This window comes from Bombus huntii, chromosome 12 (assembly GCF_024542735.1).
Source record: "Bombus huntii isolate Logan2020A chromosome 12, iyBomHunt1.1, whole genome shotgun sequence".
NCBI lineage: Eukaryota > Metazoa > Arthropoda > Insecta > Hymenoptera > Apidae > Bombus > Bombus huntii.
This window is the reverse complement of record NC_066249.1, coordinates 7,534,372-7,562,014: the sequence shown is the minus strand read 5'-3', so window position 1 is coordinate 7,562,014 and position 27,643 is coordinate 7,534,372. Positions and strand designations below refer to the sequence as shown.

Genomic DNA, 27,643 nt, shown 5'->3' with positions numbered 1-27,643 from the left:
CCAATAGGCACTTTAATTAACTTTTATTAAGATGGAAATTCAGATAATAACCGACTTTAATTGAAACTTTACGAAAGCAGAAAATTTCAGTCGAGTCATGGAAAGCTTGAAAAAATCCAAATTGTAAAATAAACAAACTTTATCAATTTAATGAATTTTAATCAAATTATAGAAAGATTTAAAAATCAACAATCAAAGCTTTAAGTTAATCAATTTGTATTTTGAAGCGAAAGAACTTCAGTTTAATTATAAAAAGCTCGAAGAACCAACATTGTAAACTAATCAAATTTTATCCATTTATAATATTATCTGATATCTGTAACATTTAAAGCTCATTATATCTCAACAATGCTTGCGTATGAAAAATAGAACAAAGAAATATAGTAATCACAAACAAAAAATACTACAATGAATTTGTTTTAAGTATAGTATAAATAGTAGATAAATGGTACCTTACTTTGAAAATTTCATATATTTTTGCATATTATGGACATCCTATATTCTCTTATACATTTCTCTTTCCCACAAATACAAATATTCATAAAAACATCCGCAATCATAATTTCAATATTTTATTTTTTCGTCTACGAAACATTTTTAACATCACGACTTATTTTTACCCCCAAAAATTAAGCTTCATCCACAAACGAAGCGACCATAATTAAGTTAAGCAAAGAGTGTAACGAGCTTTCGTTTTCTCTGCACGCTCAGGAGACTTATTGTTGCAACGAACGTGATAAAAGTTGATGGCGGCATTAAGCCGTGTATCCTTACGTGTATCTTGATACGATACTCGAAGAGATCTGCTTTATATATGAACGTTTCAAGGACACGTTCGTACATAAGTTTCATATTGACGATGTAATAACGTCGGAGCGACTCTCTTAAATTTAGATACACCGTTTTCCTAGGAACGGTCGCGATCCCATCTTTAGATGCGAGGCGTAAAAAGAGACCTTTAACCTCTCCGCAGGTTCAATGGAAACATACGAAACGATGGATGGGTCATTTTGAAAACGTGAACCGACACGTGTCGCACGTGTCGAGATCCGCTGACGCATGGCTCAGCGGAATGCGACTGAAAATAAGGAAAGCTTGAAAATTATTATGCTCTAAATTGTTATACGGTATTGCTAGTAAATGTGATCGCACTTTCAAACTATCGATTGAAATAGATGACTCTTTAGAAGTTCCTAGAACGATAATTATACGTACCAAGTTTGAGGAGTGCCTGTTATCTTCAGTCTGACTAATGATAGGCTGCTACTACTTGCGTACTACTAGTATAATGCTTCTCGCTCTTATATACATACTTGTTTCGCCTCTGTTTCTGAAAATTTGTTAACATATGCATTATTAGTTAGATTACGAAGAATGGACAATGCCGAAATCGTTTAAAAAAGTTTAGTATATTTCACTGTGCATATACGTAAATAAGTAAAATATTGCTATAGGGATTCGGAAAAGCAAATGTAAATTTTATATTTAATTTACTAGTGCCAAATTAAATTACATTAATTTAACCCCAATCTAACCCCAGGAAAAAGGAAATCTCGTTTATAGGTACTTAATTAAACTTCACTATGAGCTTATCGAACAATCCAATATATCCAGTGGAAAAGAATATTTATATCTTTTATTCTAGAAAAAAGGAACGAACGATGAGTACTACAACAGATAAATTTTAATTCACCCTGATAGGATCCACAAAAGAATTTCGGTCAATCGTAACAAAATAAATGAAAGGAAATTTCTGATCGAATTGTGTGCCAGCAAAGAGTAGATTTAATTACTTCAAATCTCTTATATTTCGAGAGCCGCCGTTGACGACGTTCTCTATCACCAGCGTGTTCGAGATTCCCAGTAACAATCGGGCAAATTATAATTGAATCCCTAATGAAAAGTCGGGGCAAAGACTGGTTGAAACCCTGGCAAAGCAATTACGAATCTTCTGTGAGGGAATCGTAGATGCTAATCCGTAATCGACGTGCTCAGGACTACTGACAATGCATCACGGTATCCCCCCTCTCTTCTCTCACTCTATCGTCGCACGCTCGTCTGTTAAATTATGGAAGTTAATAACTCATCAGCGCGCCCTACTTATACGGCTACGTGCTGTCATAATCGGCTCATGAATATCGTATTATGGCATGAAACGGCAGCAAAATTCGCTTCCACGCAAGATAGGCCACCCCTATTGTCCTTCCCTGATTAGGCTCCTTGTTATCTCAAAAGCATTTATCAGCTACGACGTAACAGAGAGGAGACTTGACTGTTTCATTGTCTAATGTGGGAGTGAGTGCCAAGTTAAAATGAGTTGAGCCTATGACGAGTGCTAGATATAAACTTCGTTTCAACCATAGTTAGGAATAACATTATAAATTTATGTTGTCAGATTTTTGATCAAATTGCTCAAAACAAGTTCATACATAACATATGAACGTATAGAGCCTGTTCTATATAAAATTATTCTTCTCTTGTCGGTTACTTGACTCAAACCAAAATCCATTAGTACTTTAGTTAAAGAAGCCATTTTAATTCGTTCGTTTTTAGATGGTTCGTAAACGCTCCTGAAACAGAGATCTGCTTATAAGAAAGAAGAAAGTTTTACTCTACTACAAATATAATACAGCATTCTACAGAGAATTTACTGCGATATAACAATCAAAGCAAAAACTACTAGTTGCAACCAATCATCCAACACACACGTCTGCTTCACACGAATAAAATGTCCCTCCATTTTTATGTCTTTACATACTTCCGTTCTCTCTTCTTCTTACTTCTATCGCAAACCATCTGAATGAAAGTATAACGTGGACAAAGTAACAGAACGATTCTCAACGCTCGATGCTGAGAGAGGATAGAGGTGAAGGTGGCCGTTGTGAGTACAGTTGGGGACAATTAGGGCAGTTTCACCGACGCAGGAAGTGACATCAGGTTGCCGTGTACCCTCGGGGCTATTGTTCGCGACACGTACAACCAGCGTCGACTCTCGACTATCTCACCCTTTGCCGCTCATCCCCTACTTCTCCCTCTCCCGTTCAGAAACTGTCAACCACCCTCACGGTGGAACCGGCGTTGACCTACAAAATGCAGTAGCTTGTCGAGACCGGTTGCCAACGGTTTGCGACAGGTTTACGTGAGGAACCGTCCTAACTGGCCTAGACTATCGTATCAAGATACAAACCGTGTCACAGTCGAGGTGCTGTTAAAAGCGGAGGCGGGTGTGGAGCTTGCGTGGACGGTAATATTTCAGAAAAGCGAGATGCACGAAGGTGTACGGTCGCGTAAAAGCGCACAGAGAGGCTATAGACCCGTTCTTTTTTGCTCTCTTGTTTTTGTTTTTATCGAGTTTCGCTTGCTTTTACAAAAATGGGAGTTCGACAATGGTTAAAACGACGAAATGGGACATAAATGTTTGGCAATTATGCTTCTTATTTTATGATATTGCGTTAGCGTCAAGATTCTGTAAAGACGTCATTGCGATCGATATAGGAATATTTGTAACAAATGCTGCTGACGTTAACTAATACGATTTATAACATTTCACATTTCTATTATGTATCGTTAATAAATATTGTAAATTCTTGACAATTCATTTACATTTTATTTTTAAGTTTCCGATCTCTTATTTTGCAGAGTACATCACTTTTCCTTGACGCTATTTAGTATTTATATGGCACGAAAGAGATACAAGCTTGTGTTTCGCTCTTAACGCTTGCGAAACTCGCGGAGTACGGCACAACTCGTACGGAAGGTCTTGATAAATTATGCTTTCCACATATTTCGCAACATTAGTACAACACTAATTACTTTCAGTTAACAGATGAAACGGGTTATAAACCACGTAGAAACATATACAGCTATTCATACACTCCGCAATTCCTCGATTAAGTTCACTGTTATACACATTAGCTTGTGTAACATTAAATAATGAATAATGATAAATTATTAATAAATATATATAGTAACATTAAATTATACTGTATACATGTGTATATTGCTTTTTAGCCACCAAGTGATACAAAAATGAACAGAAACTAATTATTCTTGCGTAGTCATTACATGCAATTTTTCTAAATGATGCAGAAATACTTCGATATTCCTTTCCATCACTCGACAAACTATATTCTCTATTCTCAAGTGCTTTCGAGTATGCTCTATCCATCCTTATTTCTACAATTCCAGTAGTCACTGCCAGCACGTGTTCATATTAGTACCACGCTGTACGTTTAGCCTGAACGATTCCCTTAAAAACGTCCGTGCCAGGAAAGGACAAGCCCGAGGACTTGTCCCGGACGAAGAACAAACAGACCAGGAAAACATCTTTCTGCATCCTAAGCGAGTTCTGAATAGAGGCCATTGTCTTAGGAAATCTCTTTGAATCGTTGCTTGGATAGTGTTATTTTATATTTTCGAGCAAATCCCTTCGGTCACGGGACGTCTCGACAGTTTTCCACGGGAACGGGTTGCCGGAAATTTGAATAATCCTTGTATACGAGCATCGTGTGTCCCCTACGACTCTCACCCTCATGGCCATTCGAATTTATTCGACGGAAACTCAGTCGGATGGGCAACCAACGTTCGATCTGGTTGCAAATATTCGGCGTTGCAGCTTTAAGATCAGCCGCCGACTGGTCGCCTCGAAATGGCTGGATTTCATTGGTCCCTGCTTGCCACAAGCGAATATCCCGAATGAACTCAAAAAAGTGGGGAAGATTCGTGTAGAAACTCGAAACTGCAATAACAGAACTTGAAACGTTCTTTCTACGATCGTCTCGATGCCAATAGAAACAGCCACGGCGATGGCAATTAAATCGGACCGAGGCGTAAACTTGCAGTTCCCTTGAATTACAATGGACAGAAATCGCCTCTGGAGGGAAATGAAATTTTCGAATGGGATAGAGATAAGAATGAACGAAAGCATGAATTGCTTTCCAGACAGAAGTGGCAGTTTTGGTGTTCTACGGCGCTTCTTGCCACCAGTATCCTTCTAGACTTTGGAAATATTTTTATTCTTGGGTCACTATTGTTTAAGTAAAAAGAAACTGAATATAGGATGTTATTATCCGAATTTATACGATTCACGAAAAAGTTTAAAAGTTTAGTGTTTAATAGATGCATGTTAACCCATAAAAATGTTCGTACACTCCGTACGAACTTGCTTTTGTTAACATAAAATGCTACGAAATTTTATTGGGAAGTTAATGCATTCTATTATATATGAAGACGATTGAGCTCTGTCTCATTGTTTCATTATTCTACTACGATATAGTAACTGTGAAATGCAATAATTGAGAAAGTTATTATACCAATAATGATTGTTAAAGTTATTATACGGTGTAATAATTGTAAGAATAATTATACGGTATTGGATATTAACAGTAATTGTAGTCAACTGAAGAACAGCGTGGCGAGTGGAAAATACGTACTCGTTAACCTGCCTAAACTAAATTCGATGGTGGTAAGGGTGAATGTTACATCGTGAGATACGAGATTGCATTGGTGGTTAGGTAGCTTTGGGAAAGCGAACCCCATCCGGAACCTCATGGGCATTTGTACCGCATGTAGCCAGTAGACACATCCGCGGTACAAGATGGGGTTTTACCACAGAGTTCCGATAAATATTATTCGTAATAAAACAATTACAGAGCACGACGATTTCACTGAAACAGAGATCCATATCGTTTCTATGCGTGGTGTGTTTACAACTTTTGATTATTTATTATTCTTTATCTGAACAATATCGAGCGTGCGATGTCAATGAATCTCGTTGTCAATGAATCAAGAAGATGTATACCCGTTTTTGTTTACACGGCTACAAGAACGTTATTGAACTACTTAGAACTGCAATCCATTGATTTTGTACTTGTATAAATAACTTGTATTTCATGTTACTGGTTACCTTTTGAGTGCTATTGACGTAGTTTTATTTGATGAACATAGAAGTAGATATGATGTGATACTTGTTCAGCACGTCAATGGCTGATTGAGTAATGTGAAGTTTATTAGCGTTCAAGCGCAGAACAAGCTCGAACCAGAGCTAAAAAAACACTTGACATCCATTCGATTTTATTAGCACATTCTATTTTTACAAACTGTCTTCGACAGCCTGTCACCGATCAATCATATATCTGTAACTTCCGTACTTTCACATCATCCTTCTCATATGCAATCAATCAATAATCGAGTACCTATAAAAAGTTTCTAATAAAACTAAAATAGAGTGCATGCTAGTAGTTTCAGAACATAGTAATATCACTTATACATTGCTGGCCTTAAGTATTTAGTATTCCTTACATTTACTCTGTATGCTAAAGGATATCTTATTTCCTGTTTGCATAAATAAATGAATAAAAAAAAGTTTGTCACGAAAAGCAAACATTTTATTCTATTTGCGATTAGTATTTTACATCGTACTGTATGAAATAATTTATTAACCACTTTAGAAAAAAAAATATATACAATTTTTTAATTGTATGTATTTTAATAATAAAGCGGCTGCTTAATCAAGAATGATTTCAAAATTACTTTGTTAAAACAGCAAAAAGGTATTACTATTTCTGATTTCCATATTTAATGGATTTCTACCTCTTCAAATTACATTAAACAACAAAAATTTTTACCTCCGTCCCATTTTCTTTATCTTATTACCATTCTATTGGTCTCCGCTGTACGGTAGCTGGCTTGAAAAGAAAACCTCATCGGAGGGTTTCTAAATTATTGACAGTACACTTTACCGCGGAGCTCTTAATGCAACCTCGAAGTCGGTTTCCACGGCGCGGCGTCAAGCTGAGTTGCAGCCACTTGTTTTACAAAAATTCCCCGGTTTTTACCGACTGCCGCTCTTCATCGTTTATTTTCAACGTCAAGGAAGCGTAATAAGTTTAGGAAGTCTCAGGATTCAGGCTGCTTTCGTTGAATCCAGTCGATCCAGACGTTGCGTCGCGTTCGTTATAGAATCGTACGTAATTATCATAAGATTGTCTGGTTTCACTGTGAAAAAAACCTGTGTTAATTACAGACTAGACATAAAAGTCGGTCAATACAACTTCGTGTTTTACGTCAACTATTATTTTTAATTGTGAAATTATTTATTCGTTTATATAAAATTGCGATCTGAAATAGTGCATCCATTTATGGATCGACTTTGTGAGAAATTTTTCATGTGAATATATGTACGTACGTATTGAAGTATATTAGAATTTTCATTAAATATCAATCCTTTTTTTTTTGTCCAGAAACATTAAATTAATTATTTCACTGTTAATAAAATTTAATTCTTAACTAAAAGCTTAATAAATAATTTCACAGATTTCAATTAAATTTATACGTATTCTATCATCATTATTTAATTGACTAATTTCTAACTTCTACTTGTTAAACAATACGTATCTCGAAATTCGACGATATATCCATCTTGGACGATGAGAATCTCGCGAAGATTGTGAGGTAAGTGCTGAGGTTTTTCGCTCATTGTCAGTTCTGTTGTCGGAGGATTTATCAGCCTGCCAGCGTTCCATGATCAGATCCTTCTAGAAAACTCTTATCGCTCTCTACCGCGAGTCCGAGTGTTCCCAAGTCATCGGCGGCGCGGCGCGTGGAACAACAGAGAGAGTTGATCCTCTTGATCCTCTTGTTGACAGTCGGCACCCCGAAACTATAGCTGTAACATCCACGAATTAGAACCGCAACAGTCCTTCAGAGTATCGCCATTCAAAGCCGCTATCGAGATCGATCCTAAACCACGATGACACATTTATGGTTCCGGCTTGGAGATGGATTCGACACCGCGCGATGCGTCGACCTTGACATCATCTCTATAGAAGAGTCGACGCTAACATATAGTTATTTCCATTCCCTTTTTTTCCTGTTCCTATTATTCATTACTCTCGGGCTTCCTCAAATATACTGATAATTTTATAAACGCAAATACCATTCTAAAAACTATAATATGTCATTAGCACAGGTATTAAAAATGGCAATATTCTGAAACGCATAACATATTATGGAGCTATATAAAAAAATTAATTTTATTACCTTTATATCGCCCACTAGACATTTTTTATTTCTCCTCAAAATCCTATAGTGGCAGAGGAATAAAGTTATCGATTATTCTTGCCCTTCCCTTTATATATCGAACATAAAGAGATTTTTTTACTCCAGTTGCTCCATGGAAACTATAAATTCGTTGGATTCAGACACAATGAAATTAAAATTTGCGAAGCTTTAAATGATCTCGGGAGTAGAGAATATGTGATATGATATAGTTTTCCGAATTTAAATAAAAATTTAATTTAAAAATAGAAGTATAATCCGGTCCATTACAACTACTACTTTGAATAAAAACAGCACAAAATATGAACATCCTGAACAAAGCAATGGTAATAAAGCCAAACACAAAGACTAGAATAAGAAGAAAATAAAACCCTTTTAAACGCTTTCAAAGAACAATGTCTTTTCATCCTGAATTCCATGAAAATTCTTAAGCCAAGAAAAAAGGCTTGGGATAAATCTACGTACCTTTTAAAAGGAACTCGTCGCAAATGCGTGGCAGTGAAAACTGCCGTTCCATTCGAGTCGTTGACGATCACAAAATTGCCAAGCATTCGAGTGTGAAGCCGAAAATCGCGATGGACATTGGCAAAGATGAACTAAAGATGTTTAAGCCGCGCCATTAAGCTCGGTAATAATCGAATTTTACCGCTTTCTCACCGGCTGATTTCACGAAAGAAGAGAGCAGCGGGGCGCCAATTTAATTGCTTTCTCGCTGTAAGGATTTCAAATGCCTGCCTCATTTGTTTGAACGCGTCTTGATCCTAACTACTAAAACGTTCGTACGTATATGGTGTCCAAGTAATCATGGTACATGAAAAAATAAAAGATAACGCAATATTATACATATCGAATGGAGAACGTAAGAAATAAAAGAACACAATTTCATAAAAGTGTAAATATCTTCGTTATACTTACATGAAGTCACGAAACAAGTAGATTCAATATTAACACGTTGGAAGTCCTAATAAGACTCAATAACAGCCTACGGCCCGCAATATTCTCGCCATTGATAAAATTTTTGTGCGTAAATGCTTTATATTTTTAATTCTTTTTAGAAATACCATAATATATCGAGCAAGATCATTTTGCGTATAACTCTAAATGATTTTGTACAAACTACATTTTTAATTTCTTCTGATAAGTCGGATACATAAAATTCGTCGAGTGTGTGTGTAAATTTTTGTGACCGACGGTACACTTTGAACTGTTTTTAATTATTTCCATATTTACTTTAGTTTCATTCTCGTAAGTAACCGAATAATTTTAATGGGTGGTGACCACTTCTTATCTAGCAATCCCGCCATTTACCATCCCTATTCGCAGTTCGTAGCTTTATTAGTCTTCGCGAGGGTGGCGAACAAGTCCTCGAGGCTGTTTGCAAGATTCAAAGTTTCCAACTCTCTCCTCATCTCCCTGCCTCCAGTCGGCATGTCTTAGAACACGCTTAAGTCACGTGGTAACAAGCATGTCGAAAGTCCTGTTTCGATTGACAATCTCGAGTCCGGGAATCTGTTACACAGAGAACAGACTACGATGTCATTCGGAAGTACGGCAGTGCCCTTGTTTGGCGAGCAGATTTCCTAACAGTATTCCGTTTAACAGATACGTTTTGTTTAACTCCAAGAACCAGCTTTATTGTCCAATTTCGTCGTCCTTATGTCTTTCCTTATTTTCGATCTAACTAATTTCTCTTCGATCAAGATTTGATATCTGAAATTGAATTTAACCCTTAACTGACATGATTTGTTAATGTTACCCTAATTGTATTATACAGTAACCTATGAGAGTACTTGAACATTTATCATAGAAAACTTTGACAAATATATTATGTGTGTTATACGAAACTTTTTGAAATATTGTTAATATTGCCATAAAGCACAATTATCATGGTGATATTGCTAAAGTTTGGAACTGATCTGAAAATGTATAAAGAAGTTACAAATTACCCAACAGTTAATAATTAGCCTATTTATCACTCAAATATGAATATATTCTACAAGAACCAAAAAATGTAAAATGTAAAACTGTCGTGGCAGAATTCCTCCCGGAGAAAGATTTTCTGTTCGAATTTACACTCAAAGGATGTCTTGCAATTTATAAGAACTAATTTCGAAAGTAATTTTTCGTAAATCCATAGAACTAAATGCAGCGTAACGCAGCGCAAGTAAGCAAGGGAGCGAGTTTCTTATTGCGAACTCCGTGTAACTTCTCGGTTACTTGCGAGTTTACATTTATATGCTGCCACCTTTACCTCGATATCGTGGAAAAGAATCTTGAACTTCTGCATCGAACCGCTGTCGAATAACCTGAAACAAAATTGTGACGTGAATAACGTTATGTGCAAGGCGTTGAACGTAGAAGGAGAAAATTTCCCTCTTCTTCCAATATGAGCCGCAAACGCGAAACGACCTGCGTAATTTAATTTTACAAGCTGAGAGGTGTACACGTATAATATCCCTCTCAATATGTTCGCCCGAAGCAGATCTGATAAAAAGATCCTTTCAGATCTATTATTGTATTCGATAGAGAAAATTGGTTCCGATATCAAGCTGCTTTCACGAATGGATATTGCTACATTGCAAGGGTAATCAGGCGTGACAAATCTCAATCGCTGGATTATCATAAATGTTAAACGTAAACATAATATTGATTATGACTTTTCGATTAAGAAAGAAACGATATAAAACCTTCAGATTATTGAAGTTATCTTAACTGATGTTGTTTTTACCATATAATCGTATTATATGTTTATTTGACTTAAGACCACACGTGAAGAATATGATAAGTTCGTATCTCTTGATCTTCTCACTTTTCTCTTAGTTACCAAAGCAAGGTTCATTTTGTTTTATTGCTTTCCTTTAATAAATTTTGAATCATAAAGTCTTTGGAGAAAACAGAATCCTAAATTAACTTTTTTTAAAAAAGTCTTTAGGTTCTATATGAAACCTGTAATGACTTCAATCTCTATGCTCGTTCTTAATTTTTAACGTCGATACATCCAAGGATGTTGATAATTATGCGAGTCGAATTATGTAAGAAAATAATATAGAATGATTATAATTGTAATTTGTTTGATGGTATATAACGTATAATAAACACACTGTAAAATAACTTTATATCGAGATTGCAAAAAAGATATTCTAACATTTTCTTTATTGTGCGAAGAAATAGGTAGTAAATTTTCAAGCGATGCCATCGTGAAACTAGGACTGCCTGCATCGTAATAGCCCGCCGGAATTATAATTTAGTCGTACACGCGCGCCGAAATAAAGCTTAGAACCGATCGATAGCGAAATAACGAGTGGTTAGTAGCAATAGCGCTCGTAATACTATTCGGCTGATGGAGTGTGCGGCGTACTTTACTATCGAAACTGCTCGAAATAAACCCATGCAGACACTTAACCTCATTGATCGGTATGGGTAGTTCGCCGCTTATAAGTAGAAAACATGGCTCTGTCCACTTATTGCTAAAATTCAATCAAATAGAAGTCTTCTCTCAAATGCTTTCATAATCAAGCTGGTCGCGTTTATTGGCCGTTTTTGCCTTTTAATATATCGAGCGATTGGTTTTTATCACAAAGGTTTCGTGCATTAATTATTCTGTTACCTCCTTTAGTAATAAATCGATAACTTCAATTAACAATTGAAACTAATAACGTCGTTATAGTCTATATTCCTTTCTTTTAATTTCTTGTGAGCCCACTTGTTGTGAATCTTATTGAGTCTTCTCCTCGACTTTCCAGGTACATATTCTTTTTGTAAATATATAAAATTCGCTCAATATTCTTTGTGTTATTGATAGATCGTATAATTGTCTCTGAAGCATGCTTTTTTATTCCAATTAAATCGACAGCTTTTATTTCATAAATATCAAGCAATAATTCAAAATCTCCCTTTAAAAATATTTCCATTAATTGATAGAAATCGGTGAGAAAGGTACATATGGCAACGAAAATTTCTCTCAACCATATAGACAATTAAACGAATCGGAATTTGATTAGAATATTTTAATGCTGGACTATGTATAATAGACTATTTATACAAAGTTATATTTTCATGAACTTATCTAAAGAATTTGAAACTGAGTCCGCTAAATATTACGAGTACTACTTGTCTATTAATAAATGTCCAGCCAACATTTTTACCACACTACGTCTTACTTTCATCGCCTGAACATCCCAATAATTTATCTCGACGCCTGAATACTAAAATCGCATTAGATAAACACACAACAAGCACAAAAATATCGTTTAACTGACATTTAAGTAATACAATAAACACAATGTTCATGATTCTCGCTCTTCCATCTTATATTATATTATCCACAATAGATACATAATTCGTTGACCGAATCTCGTTTCTGCGCAGCGTCCTGTTCGCTTATTACACGCTATTGCTATGATACCGGGTGCAGAAAAAATTCACGACTAGCTGCGTGCTTGGTGAATAAATCGGGAGATTAATCTTTGGAAATGCAACCGGCGGCGAAAGAGAATCGAGAAGAGAAGAGAAGCGAAGAGAGAGAGTGGGTGGATGGGTGGCACCCACAAGAGAGGGTGACGATTGTCAGAGAGACCGATGGGGACGAAAGGGCCGCGAGGCAATATTTTCACTTCGCCCTTGTTCTTTCCTTCTCTTTTTCGTCTCTACGGCGTCGTTGCAGCCTTCTCTCCTCTCTTCCCACGTTTTGTCCTGCTCGCTCCAATCGAAAACGTTCCACGCCAAATGAAAATCTATCGATCGCGTTGCCCTGTAGGCGGATTTAATTTAATTTGCCACACTGTTGTCGCCCGGGACTGTCAAGGAGCCATGCAGAGGAACGAAGAGAGAAGAAAAGACGGAGAAGGGGTTTGAACGATCGGGATTGTGGAGAGAACTGTTGCTTGTTCGGCCAGTTTGAATACTTTTGAAAGCTGATGCGTAGAGTAGGTCAGTGAACGAACGTGGTTACTATGAAATATTGCTTCAGCTGTGCTCTCTTGCCTTTCCTTATACATATATATAATACAGCTTCAATAATTATTCTTACGTGTATTATTCTTGGGTTATAAAGGAAATTTAATTTATTCTCGAATATAATTTGCAACATAATTTTTGCCTGTGAAGTTTCCTTGGACAGACTGTTACCTCTTTTTTCGTTTGAAATGAAAGACAACAAGTAACAAAAATACTAACATGTAACAAAACTATATACAAATATTAATAATATTTCTAAAAATGATGTTTCTGTTAAATAGGGTCATTTCTCGGAAAAGTACACATACTTATACAATATATGCATTTTCTTTTTAAGTATGAATTACTTGTGATCTTATCCTATTATTTTACTGCATGACTCGTTTGTAAAATCGATTATCAGTGAAAATAAATAGATAAATAATAAAAGAACTGATTCTATCAGAATTTGCAAATATATTGAAAAAAAGAAATAAAATACGCAAGTATGAAAAACTTTTAAGACTATTTGAGATCGTATCTAGAAGTATCAATTTCATAAGGAAACGGATGACGATAAAAATTACGTGTATGAACGAATCTTTGACAGACAATGCATAGTTGTATGGGCTAGCGGTTTGGCACAGGGAAAAGAAAGACTTCATGGCGAGATATATTGTCCCCGTATTCATTTTTATTACTCCAGTGATTTAAACTTTATCTCAGCGTGCCACTTGCTTACGTGTAGTGGACCTTCCAAATAAACGATACGATGCGCGGTAAGGTTTTCAATCTCGCGGTTTCCCTTTTTCTCCATGTAAGCTGCTTTTCGGGACAGGGATAGCATTTTTATCGATGGATAAAAAAGGGGTCGAGAATAGCCATCGACAATGGAGTATCGAACGGCCACAGGAAGGTATTAATGCCTTATAAATGTCAAAAATATATAATACTTATTTGTATCTCCTTTCTATCGCACTATTAAATTTTTATATATGTAAGGAGAATTAATAGACTTCCTTCTACTGAAAGTTGCTGGTAAAATTTATATGAAGTAATTGTAGAAGACTCATTTGTAAAGTATTTCCATGATGTAAGAGATTCCTTCATTCTAAAAATGTGTGAAACAGAAAAGGCTGCTTATCTTCTACTTAACACGAATTTGCAAACTTGTAAATATAAATCATTAGTGCATTGGTATTAGTACTATACAAATTCAATGTCCAATTCTTCGTTGATATTTCATGAGATGCAGACTTAAGTATCGAACTTGTAAGCAAGATACGCGCGATCTTAGCGAAAAATCCTGATGCGTGGAATTGATATCAACGATCGTGGTGATCGTCGATAAAACGACAGCATAAACTTTCCTATCTCGACGACGACGCCAAGGCAATAAATATCGTTGAATGATTGTACCAGCGAATACACCACGATGAGTCTTGATAATCCAACGGGGCTGCACGAAAAGAATAACACGAAGAGAAACGACGGGAGTCGGAGGAGCTCATTTACATATCAATTCGTTCATTGACATCTGAGTAAAATTCAAACAATAGCGGCGACCAATTCAATCGTATCGTTCCATTAACTGAGCATTCAATTCAGAGCACCGACTGAAATTCGTATTTCACCTCTGATACCATAAACACGACACGCGCAATACTATTTACTTATCATATTATGTTATATATATAGATACTTTTGGATGTACGTTAAAAAAATAAATGTAAATTTTTTTATTAAGATGGAATAAAAAGCACGTCGCATAAAACATGAATTTTCTTATTTTAATAAAGTGCCATGAAAATTGTTGGAAATATAAATTTACCATTTGGGGAGATAGTCTTTAGTATAAATGTTTTTAACAAAGTTAACATCAACTTTTGTTCAGATCAAAGCATGTACAATTATAGATTTTTTTATTAGTAATTGCTTGTCTTGCTACATATTAAAAGCTAGTTGCGTCACTGTGAAAGTAATTGGTGTAAACTGATCATTTGGTTGTTTCAACAGTAGTTCTCGTGCTATTATTTTGTACATCTTTATTGTAATTATAATTATTCGTAAATTGACACGGCTGATCGTAGTTACGAATTTCAATCTCTTCAGGCGGATTCTTTCCGTGGATTCGGGATTCTACTCGAATAAATCGCACTGCGTGTACGCATTTGGATGCAGCTGAGTGAGCGTGAGCACACTTGAGAGAGATAATTCACGAGATAAATTCACGTGGGGGAGAAACGGTGCCCATAGCGATATTCAAATTCAAGAAACACCCGAGTGCAAATGTACACCGTAGCAGAAACTTTTCGCGGCTGCGCCTGCCGTGCGGAAACTTTACGGCGAAGAGTTCTCTGCAAGCCCCGAAAGAAGCTTACATTAGTTACGGTTATGGTTGCGCGCCCGGTTTTTTTTTCTTTTCCACGTTGGAAAAATACTTTAAGATCAATAAAACCGGTCGAACCGACACAAAGTCGATGTAACTCGACGGGTCATGTTCAGCATTCTCGTCACGTCATCCGTGGCGCGCCCTCGTGGAAGATAAAACGCGCGGAAGTAAAAGGAGATCCGCTCAAATGTCTGGAAATACTGATTGCGATAAGAGTAAACTTGTTACGCGATAAGGTGTGTTGAGGTCGCGAATAAGAAACGTGGATAAAAACTGCGATATGTTTTGTTTAGTTTCTACTCTGCGCTGTCCTTTACCGTTTAAGAATTCCAGCTATTAATAATTTAATTAATTGTATAAATAGAGTTTGGATAATTCTAGATTTACTTGTGTATGTCAAGACCAGAATGTAAGAAATAAATTTAATGGTTTCTGAAATATCCGATCGTTTATAATATTTTTGCATAGCGATTTCTATAATCTGAGCTCTTTATGTAATAATTGATCAGTTAATAATATTACTAACTTGTTACTAAAACGTTGTCATTGCAGTACTGTAAGAAGTAAATGTTAGGTTAGGTTTTGTCGTCAGATTTTCTTTGCATATTTGTAACTTTATTTAAGTGAGCGAATAATTAAAATATATTTGTATGTTAGTAGTCGAAACATATACTGTACAAAATGATGTAACATTGCTGAAAAAATTATCTTTTTCACAATTGTACTAATATTAGTAATAAAATCTGACAAGTTGGCAGTAACAAATTACTATCAGTACCAATAAATATTCCCGCACAGTAGTAACAAGTTCAGTAATAAATCAACTATAAAATTTCACATTTCATATAATAAAGAAACATACGAAAATCTTTAAAAAGCTAAGTATTTCAAATATGCAAATTCAAGTATGCAATACGTTTAATCCTCCTTCTATTAAAGCAAATCGCGATTTCCAATTCCAACGAGAACAAAAACGCTTAAATCCAAATATTAAAAGAAGTCATATCGAACTATTTTGTTTCCACCATATACAATTTTCACAACAATAACAAGGACTGTACTTACGAAGTGACACAAAAACTAAAGAAATTCTCATTGGATTTATCCATACTAATCCTATGCACGATTTCCAACGCAACCTGTTTCGCACAATGTTCGTTCGCAATATTCCGTCCCGATGGAAACTGTTATGAAATTTTACCTGATACGCCATCTTAAAGTTTCCCTTCCAACAAAATTGCTCAACTGCTAGGAGTCTCGAAAATTCCGGGATATCGTTGAGCATTCGTACAAAAACACACCATTAGAAATTACAATGAGACTATTAACGCAACCTGCGTAAGTTGCGTTGCATTCTCATAATTTGATCTCAGTAGTTATAATGAAAAGCTGAATGTAATCATTAATATAAATGAAGTCTTTAAAAGAAAAATAGTACATTGAATAAAACTTTTAATTTGAGAAAATTAAGTTTAACAGAAGCAATGCAAACATCGATAGGATTCCAAACATTAAAATATATTGTTATACATACTATGAAAAATAATTAAAAATTCATTGTATAAATATATATAATAAAAATATGATAGATGCAAAATCCATATATATATATTATAATATAATATGTAATATTATATATATGTATATAATTACGTATATTACTATGTTATATATGTAAAATACATATATAACCCATGTAAAATATAACGTATTAAATATACATTTAAATTTAGAAGAATTGCATAAAACAATTCAATTTAAAGGCAGCTGGATGGTGGAACCGTTATGATATCCAATCCAAAGGAACAATTACGGCAAATGCTACGAAGTCACGATGGTGTAGTTTAAAAGCAGCCATTATGAAAAAGGCTCATCTGCAAAGTGTTGCGTGTGCCAGTGTAATGTAAAACCGATGAGCACACTATAGGAATATAATTTGGTAATTGCACCTCGAGAAGAAGAGATTTTTTAATAAATACTTGACTATGATTTAGATAAGTAATCACATAGGGTTCCTATTATACAGATATCAGGAAATTTAAGGGATGCAAGCATAAAAAAATTGCGTTTTCGTCTTTCATTCCAGTTATATAGACAATTAAAAATCGGTCAAAATACTCCTGCACGAGAGAAAATCTTCTTACGCAAACGAAAGGAGGTTAGTCTAAGCGACGAGACGCACAGTGATCGTCAATTCTAATGATACATGGACAGTAGCTTACCTCGTACAAGTCGTAGAGAAGACCATGGTATTCAGAGACGTATACTGTAATTGTCCCGTCCGCGAGTTTACCAGATGAGTTTCTTTCTCTCGTTCCAAGCTAGACAAATGTGTCTGTGATACTGAATGCTGCCAGTAGGGCTACGAATTATTGTACTACGATGTTTGTAAATATCGATCTAGAGAAAGATTCGTGTAAGCGCTGCGTAGAAGATGAATGTTTTTGTTGATGTTTACATTTTTTGTCTAGATCGTTGATCTGTAACTACGTGTAATCGTCAACTGTGTACTTGCTTGTGCCATCGGCTCGTGTGTCCCCCCTTTCCCCCACCACTCTGGAAGTTTCTCGGCGAAACTAAGGTGCAAGGAGTCATTCGGTCGTCTCATTTCGTATCGATAACATGGATCGCGTTGCGTCAGGTTTGTAATGTATTATAACCTATAGGTATTATAACCTATTCGTTTCTTTATTACTATCATTAGTATATATTTTGCATTATTCATTACTATATTTTTTACTATCGTTTATATCTCGTTATTAATATCGTTTAATTAGTACACATTTATTCATTGAACACTAAGCTAATGAAATTAAGCAGTTTTTTGAAATTTTTGTTTTAGTTTTTCTTCGATCGTCTATTTATTACATAATACTGTTACCAATAGCTTCTATCGTAAGTTTTCGTAACAAAATTTAAGTTTGATTGTGTTTTCATTTAATTATTTTATGTATTTGTTTTGACTTGCAATTATTTTTTGTGCAGGTTATTTATCGATAGCAGGGATAATATAGAAGTAACAGAACATCAATATATGGACGCAACGACTATTAATGGTGGATCCGATGAATCTTCATGGAAATTTGGTAATGTTTAATTTATTTTAACTAAGACAGCTGCATATGAGCAATTCTATTGTCTTTTTATTCGAGCATGGGTAACATTTGGTATACAATTTATATTTATTTTGAAATATATCTGATACATATTTCATAATAGATAATTTCGTAATTATTTGGAATACTAAGATGAAAGCAAATACGATTAAAATAATCATTGTTCCATTTCGGATATATGAAATCATTCTCTTATTTTAAACAAATTTGTAAGGAATTATTTTATTGTTTCAATGTAGATAGCTCCATAAAGATAGCTCCATGTAGACAGTTTGAAACATAGAAATTTTAATAACAATAGCTTTAACTTATTTCGATAGGGATCATAACATTCGCATATAGAATTCAAATTATTTTACTATATTATGTGAATTCGCTATAGTTAACGTCATATGTTGCAACTTCGTAACTTATATCCCTTTCATAGAGGTGGCGCGCAAATAGACTCAAGTACTTCAAAGCAAGATGTCGCATGCGTTCCTGTAGTATTATTTAAGTATATTTAGTTGTGAACTTTTGAATTCTTGCAAATACGCGACTATAGTGTATTAGTGGTGTATATTTTATATTCTAGTAAAGAACATTCACAGTATAATTCTTGGAAATGATAGCATTGCATTCACGGTATTCGTAAACATTTGTTCGATATCGAGAAATATCTTATAATTTTAAACTAATATTTTTTATACGTATTCCAATTTCTTAATAATAATCTCTTAAGTGTGAAAAGAGAAGTAGCAGTATTTTCTAAATAAAAGTTCGACAGAGAAAAGAAGAAAAACATCGAAACAATATTTCGCTTCTTTTCTACTCCGCACTCCATCTCACCCATAAACAACTTTATTTTTAGGGAATATTTGTGACCGCGTGCAACTTATTAGAGTTTAGTATTTATTATTGTTAAAGTTCCATGCTTGTTATTGTACATTAACGATATTAATGATATTTTGTGTTTTGTTATAGACATATCACAGCTCAGACTTCTTTGTCTTCTTTGGGAATGCTCCAAATGTGGCTCAAAAGCCAAGAATGTAAGTAACTTTACATATCATACTTGAATTATATGTATTCTGTATATTTTGCATTGAATACTATTGATTAAGAAATACAATTTGATTGAAAATTTCTTAGGTTAGGGTTTTCTAAGATTATTCTTCTATTAAAATAAAAAAAGTGTTAAAGTCTTAATACCAAATTATAAAACAAATGACTAATATATTTAAATAATCATTAGATTCTTGATTTCTAGATTTTAAACTTTTGTATTAAAGTTTCAGTTTTTACATTTATGGAAGTTTATTAGAATTTCTATCTTTATTATTACTAAAGTTACGAATGTAATAAATTTCCATTTTTCATAATCTCCAACTTTCCAAATAATTAGCGATCACTTATCGTGTTTTGTTTTATAACAGATTTTTCACAACCTTCATTTCCACCATTGGATTTTCAACGGTTCCTGCCTAATGTTACACTTTCTAATGATATTTGCTGAGATAGTGCAGTACCGATGGCAACGTTTTCCGTTTCTCTGCTTCTAATGGCAAGTCGCATGCATTTTTGTTCCTCCGGTCACTCAATCATGTCGTAGAATAAAAGGTCCGAATCGGCACGGATGACTGGTTGTATTATGTCGAAATTTTGCGAGCATAGTGACCGCTGGTATTTTTTATACCCGTGAGTAGTAACATTTTTTTCATATCTTTATTTATTAGTTCAGGATAGATCTTCTTGCACATCGCGATTATGATAATTAGTTTTTTAATAATTAGTCTAAACGTATAAATTTGTATAATATATCATCATAATATAATATCACAAATATGTATAATAGTATTCGGTATAAATATTCGCAAAAGGCAAATATCTAGACAAATATACCTGTATGGCGCAAATATATTTAATCTTAAGCAATGAATTTTAGTATAAGTAAAAGATATCGAAGCCATTTCGTCTGAGCATTTTATAGCGGAGAAATCGGATGCCTTCCGATTTCGTTGCAATGAAAGATGCAATTTTCACTCAATACATACATTTTGTGACAATATTAAGTCACATTCTTTTATTTGACTTCAGATGTTATGAACATCAGTAGAATTTAAAATATGAATTAAAATTCATTTTTTTTTTTTGTGCAAGAATTTGTGAAATTTTATGTGCAAGAAGAAACTCCAGAAATTCTTAAATATGTATGCCAAAGGCTCAAAAGAATGAAAGAAATATAGGAGGTAAACAAAAGAAAAGAGCTAAATATTAGGAAATAATATTTGGACTTTACCAGTCAGGTAGTAATTATACATATTTTATAGAATTTTACTAACCTTTCGCATATTGAATTTGTTTTAGAATCTTTTGTGGCTCATACTCCATACAATATTCCTTCCCTTTCCCTTTATTATTGTACATTTAGATTATTACGTGGATAAAGTAAGCAAATATTTAGATTTTTACGTAGGTGTGATTTATAGTAAGGTAGGCTACTTTGAGGTTGTAATCTAAGTAGGTAAGGTGTAAATATTTGACATAGTAGTAAGAAGTATGGCATCATAGTAAAAGCATGGCATTGTAGAACGTACATATTATGTAACAGTTAATTCTATATGGCACATATTTCATCTTATTTTCTTGTTTTTTTTATTTAACTTGTAGTCATAATTATTATAATCGTAATCAATTAGTTTTCACTTCCACGGCAATAAAAGTCGAAAATTTTCATGTAATTTCCATGAGTAAGCAGATTTAATGTATGATAATATAATAATCTACCATTTCTTTTGCAAAATATCGTGAGGAGTCGTTTACGTCTCTGAATATCATGGTTTTCTTCTCTACGATTAAATCTGGGAATCTTCATAGAGCCAACTATCATAACATTACACATTTACGAGCAGAACAGGGTACAATTCAACAAGATTAACTGTCAGTATAATAGCGCCGATTAAATTCTAGGAAACTGCTAGGGGGTGTGTGCATCGCAGTGATCGGATACCACGAGTATGTATAGCGTAAATCAGACCATGCTTGGAGCGATGAAATTTGAGCAGCCATTAAAACAATGCCCCCTTAAATAATTTAGAATCAGTTGGTGGATCAAACGAAATTAATTGATGTAATAAACGCCTAAATGTTAGGGTAATTTGAGAGTTTGGCCGTTGATGAAGACTTTATGACACGATTTGCTAAATAACGTGTGAGAAATATGATCTAAAATTGGAATTAATTAACTTTATTACAAACGCTACTTCTCTGTGAAACATGTAAAGCAGGCATAGGTTTTTATTCCCTTAGAGGAAGTATCTTAGCTTTAATTACTTGTGTACATTTATAAATGTTATAGAAGTTATTATAAATTCGTTATAAAATATAACATTTGTAGAAAAATACATATAGCTACTATCTTAGAATATGACGCAAAGAAAACTAATAAATACAATACTCTTATTCGAAAACGGACAAAAGGACAACATTTGAAGAATGAAACAGAGAGAAACGAAGAGAAAATGGAAAAAAAGTATTGAATAAAAAAGAGGAAACAGCGAGAAGGGAACAAGAATGAAAGGACAAAGAAAATAAATGAGAAGAGGGTTGACACAAAGGATAGAATAAAAAAGTTAACGGCAAGCAAAACATCGGAAAAATTTACAGACTGAGAAGGTGCGAAGAACCAAACGGTACAAGGGAGAAAGTTAAAGGAAAAAAAGGCGGATAAAAATAAAACGGATCGCAAAATCGCACGTAAATTCCGCGGTTCCTGGTGCACACACACGCGACGTTGACAAGTGTTCGTATGTATCGTCGGAGAAAGGGATGAACGTAACGGGTTAAAACAAAAACTAGCCGGACGAGAAGGGGTGGAGACAGCTCGGGGAAACGCCGCGTCGTTTTTCGTTAAATGCTTGCCTAACGAATCCGCTGGCTCGTCCGGCTTTTGACGCGCTTGTTGTTCGTACCGTGAGCGAACAATTACCCCCGACTCCTCCGTGAAAACTGGCCGAAAACGAAAAAAAAAAAAAAACGAGGTAGCTCGAGGTTGGGGGAGGCAGCATCGAAAAACAGAATGATTAATCGTAGTGGGCTCGCGCACGTGTACTCTCGCCCCTTTTCCAGGTGTAGAGCGCGAAATTCAACAATGCTGGAAAATGAAGAGCCTCCGGTTACGGGACGTGGAGATACTCTTTCTGGCATTTATACGCTTTCAAGTTATGACAATAAAAGGGATAGTGAAAATTGGCAAATAGCGGTACTGGAGATTCTGTTAGCGGTGAGACGCGGGCAATGATGTGATAGGTTTTAAAAGATACGATGCTCATACTTAAATTTTTCTGGGAGAACTTCTGAGGAATGGAATGTTGGTAGATTTAGTAGTGGGTAATCTGATTATTGGTATGCTCAGATTTTTTTACTAATTTATTAGGTAAAAATTTTAATGATATTGACGAGTCTAAGACTATATTTTTTATTTAATCATTTAGATCAATTTATTCACTAGAACAGAATTCTTTAAAATCCACCTTAAAGTATTCCATTCATAAAGTATGCAATATGTAAAATGAATTTCATTACAATTGAAGATTTTTTTTATACATAAAGCTTTAATCGATAATGTTATTAGTGCCAATGGCGCATTGCTGGTTTCCCTTTGAATCGTATCTTTACTTTAATCATTGACTGTAATATGATTCCAATTTGAAGCAAACGCGAGTGCATGGTAGGAAACTGTAAATGACTGCTTTCTGCTCCACTGTTTCATTAAGCATAAGCGTTTTGAAATCGGAAATCGTAAATCGTAAATCCAATCGCATAATGCATAGTAAACTGCTTCAAATTGCTGGTTATGTGTATTACTATCGCAGCGAGTCTCTAAAAATTCCAGAAGAGATTAATGCAATTAGTAGGAATACTCGATGAATATCTAGGGATTTTGCTTTATTATTTTGAAAAAGATGAAATTAATTTACCAATGAAAGTAGAAGTAGACGTACTATATATTCGTTAATTCTATTATTCGTAACGAAACTGACTAATTTAATTAAAGACTGTAAAGAATCATGTGTCGCAACCATGAAATTTAGACGTGCATTGCTCCAGGAGTGTTTTAAGCGAGATAAAATAAGTCATCGATAGGATTATTTATCTAGCAACAAAGTAGGCTAGCTCTATTCACACAATAGTAGATTTTATAAATTTATTCCATAACATATCATGATGAACATATGTGGTTCATTGTTTATTGTCGCTTTAAATTCGGCGAATCTCGAGCAATTTGGCTGTAAAAAGGAAGACTAGAAATATCAAGTTTGAATTAATTTTTAATATCGACTCTCTAATCGAACAAAATCGACTATCATAAAGAACGACATGCACGAATTTAACAAATACATACGAATTTTCATTTGGCATCAGAACTACGTAGAATCGAATTCATCTGAAATCTGATTAAAGTCTTACATCCTCTATTAACACGATACTTGGAGTGAGTAATTTTACCAGGGTATTTACCAGGTTGCAAAGGAGTGTACGGGGTGTGCATCAACGAGGTAAAGCATCCTGAACAGACGGACGTACTCGTACAATGGGCACTTGAATGTTTTTCGAGTGGTCCCTGAATAGGTTCGCCCATCTCGAAGGGAAGAGCCTCGAGTGCACGACAATTTCACTAAAATTTGCACGAGGAAGTGGAAACGGTTAAAGAGGCCGTTACAACGGCTCCTGTTCACGTTCTCCTTGTCCGACCCTGCTACAGTCATTGCAATACTATTTTGTCCTATGTTCGCGGTTCGTGGAACTTAAAGAGCGGTGGTGCAATCGCGTAGTTTCTTGTAGCCCCTTCGGAATCGAGTAGAAAAAAACGTGCGGGCGATTAACAGCCCGCTCGGTTCGTTACGACACCGTTTCAACCCCTCCCTTTTGCCCTCTCTCCCTGCCTGACACCCTTTCTAGTTGGTGAAAGGAATAGAAGTTTGAGCATCGTAACGTTCATTTTGCCGCGAGCGCGCGAAACATCTCGAGCTTTGATCTCTATGGAAACGGAGACGGTGAACGTGGAATTGGACTCGATTACTTCCCTCGTCTCCCCAGCTTTAGGAGCTGCTATATAATGATTCGCTTCTTTTTCCGCTTCGTATTTATTCAGCCAGTTTTGAAGATAATTGAGAAATTGAAGTTACGAGGTAATGAAGGTAAATGTCAAAAGTGAACATTTCTAATAAAAACAAAAACAGTGTTTCGACATCGATCTTCCTCTTTATCAGTTTTCAAACACAATGAAAGTTTATCTACGCTATTAAAAGCTAAAGGACACGAAGAAGGGGCCAATAGCTGGCCCTATGGATTATTTCGATTTCAAAAAAATTACAAATTCCGTACGTAAAGCTGCGATATCTCGGATCGCGTCGAGGAAATTGAGATCCTAAACGTTTAAGAAAATAGGGACTCCGGGAGGCTGGTTATAAAATAAAGAGAGGGTGATGTTTAACGATACGGAAATAGCTATTTCGAAAGTAGATGCGCGATAATAGCGGTACAAGCGGCCAAAATTGCGGGTATCTACTCGACGTGTCGTGAAAATTACGTCGGCGCGAGATCATGATGAGTTTCGAGAGCCTAATAACAATAACAAGTTTGCCGATGCTTCCGGGCTACGAGAAGGATAGTTTAGGTTACCGCGGCTTGGTAGATAAGCTAGATTTATGCGGCGAATACAGAAGTTCGTCGTCAGATTACGATCGATCTGTCTGTACTCACGATCGCTTCGTAATCTCCAAGTTCGCATTCGACGAGAACGAACAGCATCGTACTGCTGAGGATTAAAATAGCTTAACTTTCGATTGATTATATTGGTACAATGCAATTACGTTTCCGGAGTTTCGAGTTGACCTGTACGTTTTATCGTTTCGGTTTTTTTAAAAAAAAAGGAATTCAATTGTTTTAACTATAATCTATATTACATAGTTAGTCTTCGATATAATATTCATCGTTACTAATTGCACGCGTATACACGAACTTTTATGAAATTACAAGAAGAATTCTAGATTGATATTCGAGTTTCGATATACATATGTATGTGTATTATTGAAACAAATGAAATAGCTTCTGAAGTTTCTGAAATATTCTAAAACGTATATTTCTAATGTGAACGATCACAGATAGAACTCAATATGAACGTAAATCATTGCGCGTCAAATATTTTTACAAAGCTTTTGACTCTGGTCCATGTATGTTTCTTATCGTTGCAATTTTTTCTTGTCAAACGATTTTGATAGCTAACGCACTAAAGCGAGTTATGAAACACAAGTTTGCGCGCCGATTTTATATCGAACACAAAAAATCATCAGAACATGAGAAATACATCATAAATATTTACAAACGGAATAATTAATTCCTATCGTGAAACTCCCATCTATCTATAAATCAAGCGAAACTACCACAAAAAGTAATAAGAACGAAAATAAACAAATGAGAAACGAAGGGAAAATATCTCAGTGCTTACCGTAATGTAATGTGAACAAATAACAAGTAGCTAATATTTCACATTACGAGTGCGACATTTCCTGGTCAACAAGACGTTCTACATGGTGCACGCGACCTGGTCACCTGCTGACTCGAAGCAAGCTCGCTCGACATTTGAATAATCATTCCAGGAATCGGCGTCGGTTCGCTCTGGTTAACGAACACCTTTGTTAATACAGGACTGAATAGCATCAGCGCCTACGTTCGTAGTAATATTTTAACGGGGCGTTATCATGCAACGTACAGGTTCATTCGTTACCCCGGGCTGATCCTGTCACATGGCAGAAATGACATTCACCGATATGAGTACCTTCATTCTCAAAATGGTTTTGTCGGATAACGGAGCTTACGCGGCCAGTGTGCTGCCCGAAACGATAGATACAACGACTATCGAATGCCGGTATTATCGACGCGTTTTCGAAATTGTAAAACGCGATCGTACAGCACGAGTATGTCTGACCATTTGCCCACGCGAAATCCTTAAATGCAATATGGAGATACAGGGATGATGAAGTTCGTTGACAATGGGAACACGGTGACTCGAACGAGTGGAACTGGGTGAATTTATTTCACCAGCCCATGCGAGCATCGTACAGGATGGATTTTGTTTAAAGAGAAAGTATGGAGCAAAATTTAAATAGTTTACATGGAATTGGATTAGAAATGATTCTGGGTAGAAGATGTGATATTTCGCTATTGTACAGCGATTCGTGAAACTCTTTGAATAGTTAGAAATACCCGAAATTTCTATTGTATTTGCCAAAATATAATTAAAGCAAACTAAATCAACATGATATACCTATCATAGCAAACAGTGCAGTACATGCTCTGACGAAAAGAGATTTATAAAAAAGAATAAAGCACTAAATTAGCAAAATTTGCGTGAATAACGTGCACCATAAGTGATGATGTATATAATAATCGGAAACAGTGGAACCTAGCAAAATGGGGAATGGATGTGAAAAAGTAACGGAAGAAAAATGAGAGGCACGGTTGAAACGATGCTAATATCTGTCGCTTTGTTTCGCGCGGGGGAACGAACGATCGGTGGGAAGTGCGTTGATGCGGCACAGAGAAAAATGCAGGAAACTATTTCATATGGGAAATCATGTTACGATACGTTCCAATCGATGAGAGGACGGGGCGGTGATTGAAGTGCAACAGCGCAGAGGGCTATTGCCGATGTCAAAGGAAATGGAGGAGTGTCGTCGCTATAGGATCGCTCTGGAGATATTTTGCCTTTCATATTCTATTTATGCGGCGGAATAGTCACCCAATTCTGTGTCATAAACCACGTTGCTGGTGGTGGTTTTCGACCTCACCCTGTTGCAGAGACATTGTCAAAGAGCCCTTTCTTTGACCTGGAGACACCGTTTGCTTGATGATTAGACACGCCTAGGCTTTGTCTTCTAATTTGCATCATCTTTGACAACGATGGAACGGGTCTGTTGTAGCGAAACCCTTGTTAAACGATCTAGTGAATTTAGTTCACGTTGTACTATCTTGCGAGGAGATTTTATATATGTAAATACATAAATATGTTGCTGCAGGTCACAGAAAAAGATAGATAGGGGTTTGTGTGTTTTAAGTGTAGTAGTAGGATGATGTATAAAACGTTATGATTCCATTTTGC

At 35.4% G+C, this 27,643-nt stretch overlaps 2 long non-coding RNA genes across 6 annotated transcripts in view; one reads left to right on the top strand and one right to left on the bottom strand.

Annotated features, from left to right (window-relative positions):
• The window catches only part of LOC126871826 (uncharacterized), a 30,412-nt gene extending 12,562 nt beyond the window's left edge, over positions 1-17,850 (bottom strand). The window contains exons 1-9 of one of the 5 annotated variants that reach the window (XR_007691755.1): positions 17,608-17,850; positions 10,310-10,364; positions 8,974-9,768; positions 8,524-8,826; positions 8,041-8,180; positions 6,627-7,947; positions 5,906-6,194; positions 1,216-1,330; positions 483-1,078 (exon numbers count right to left, since the gene is read on the bottom strand). This is a non-coding gene — a long non-coding RNA (uncharacterized LOC126871826). Of the gene's footprint in view, positions 1-482; positions 1,079-1,215; positions 1,331-3,647; positions 5,667-5,905; positions 6,195-6,626; positions 7,948-8,040; positions 8,181-8,523; positions 8,827-8,973; positions 9,769-10,309; positions 10,365-17,607 lie in introns of those variants that run through there. The other 4 variants (XR_007691756.1, XR_007691758.1, XR_007691757.1 and 1 more) reach the window with 4 other exon arrangements.
• Positions 17,851-17,905: 55 nt separating this feature from the next.
• LOC126871827 (uncharacterized) lies at positions 17,906-20,041 on the top strand. The gene is made up of 4 exons (XR_007691760.1): positions 17,906-18,026; positions 18,371-18,471; positions 19,465-19,532; positions 19,917-20,041. It is a non-coding gene; the product is annotated as an uncharacterized LOC126871827 (long non-coding RNA).
• The last annotated feature ends 7,602 nt before the right edge of the window (positions 20,042-27,643 follow it).